Source organism: Schistosoma mansoni, chromosome W (assembly GCF_000237925.1).
Source record: "Schistosoma mansoni strain Puerto Rico chromosome W, complete genome".
Lineage (NCBI taxonomy): Eukaryota > Metazoa > Platyhelminthes > Trematoda > Strigeidida > Schistosomatidae > Schistosoma > Schistosoma mansoni.
Genome location: NC_031502.1, coordinates 28896638 through 28898359, shown reverse-complemented (window position 1 = coordinate 28898359; position 1722 = coordinate 28896638).

The window sequence follows — 1722 nt, the reverse complement described above, 5'->3', positions numbered from 1 at the left end:
CGAATCGATAGTCACCCCTATCTTACCCTGTTACTGACTGTGTAGAACGGGAGTATGAAATCCGCGCCGAATCCCGATCGGTTCACCTTTTCAATTTTTCAGTCTTCAGCAATAAGGATAGAAGGTTGATGAGCCTGTGTTAATCCTGACAAATTTCCTTCCAGTGGATGTCCAGCTTCTTCTTGAAAATGGTCACTGATGGTGCTGATACCACTTTTTTCTGGTAATGCGTTCCAGTCAAATGGTTCAAATAGTTGAGGACGGAATAGAAGAAGCTTTCGCTTAACGGGCTTCCGTGTCTGGTAGCAGTGGATCACCAATACCTCCAGGCAAAAACCTAGGTATATGAACGATAATAGAGGAAAAAAAAAGAATTTGGTAAATCATAATAATATGTTATCCTTAGTCCTTAAGAATAAGTCAAGTTTCCTCTTAAAGGACTCCTGGGAGGTCGCTTGGATGCTATCGAAACCCCCACCCGGAGCTGTGAGCTCTATCCAGTTGATATGGGGTGCGTTGAAGTCTCCAACGATGAGACAACATTCTGCCTTACTCCAAGAACAGACGTGTCTTAAGACAAAGTCATCAGCGAGACAACACGAACTACGACATATTCCTCCTATAGTCACTAACCCGTTTCTAGACCTAATTGTACAAAATATTACCTAACACGTACCACTTACACGTGCCTCCGATATGATCGAGTGTATGCGAAAGTGGTCCCTAAAATATAATATTATGCCTCCTCCCTTGCGACTTATAACTCTATCAATTCTGATACATATGTAGCCTGAAATGATGGAAGAACAGTCTATGTCTACAGTGAGCCAAGTTTCGGTGATAACGATTATGTCGGGATTTGATTCATCCATCATCAAACTTAGTCCAGACATCTTATTTCGAAGACTACGGGCATTCGTGTGACACACATTCAAGCTGTTTTTGGAAACATACGTCCTACCCACACAGGTCTCGGAAGCATTGGCTTCCAAGACCTGACTACCCGAAAACCCTTGATCGTAAGGTTCGTTTCACCGTTTAGCTTTCGAGTTTTTAACTCTGTCAGATCATTGTTCACTTGATCTGATCCTCAAGTGGCCAGTCTGGTCGAATACGAATATTTGAATCCAAAATTTTGCGTGTGTTATTCAGCACTACGTCTCTTTCCTCAACATTACCGAGTACTAACTTAAGGATCCTTCTTTGTCGGGTCTCCACTATATTTACCGAGTCTGATGACTTTCGTGATATGTACCCCTGAGACCTCATCGGGCAGTACATTCCTGATGACAGATCCCACTAACTGCAGATCGTGGGCATGTCTCTTATCAGGGTCAGATAATCTTCGCAGTTTAAGCTTTTGAAAGTCAGGTTTTTACCTCATTTATCAAAGTCACGTTCATTGATCAGTTATGGAGGTTGTGACTGAAGCCTTCTAAATTTCTCCAACTCATTGATAGATGATCTATCTTCTGTTACTAGAGATTAACAAGTCATAATAGGAGAACCTTCCTATTTATTTATTAGATTGTGACTTCTAAGACTAGGCTGTTTTTTCTCTCATACTCAGGGTTTTTACTTTGATGAGTTTAACCAGAGCATCGGAATCTGATAATTACTGATTCCAAAATTAGAAGGAATGAACCACTAGACATAACAGTTTCTTAGAGTGAGATAAATTCTTGGATGCTGTTAATGATGAAAATGTTAGCTTACCATTTG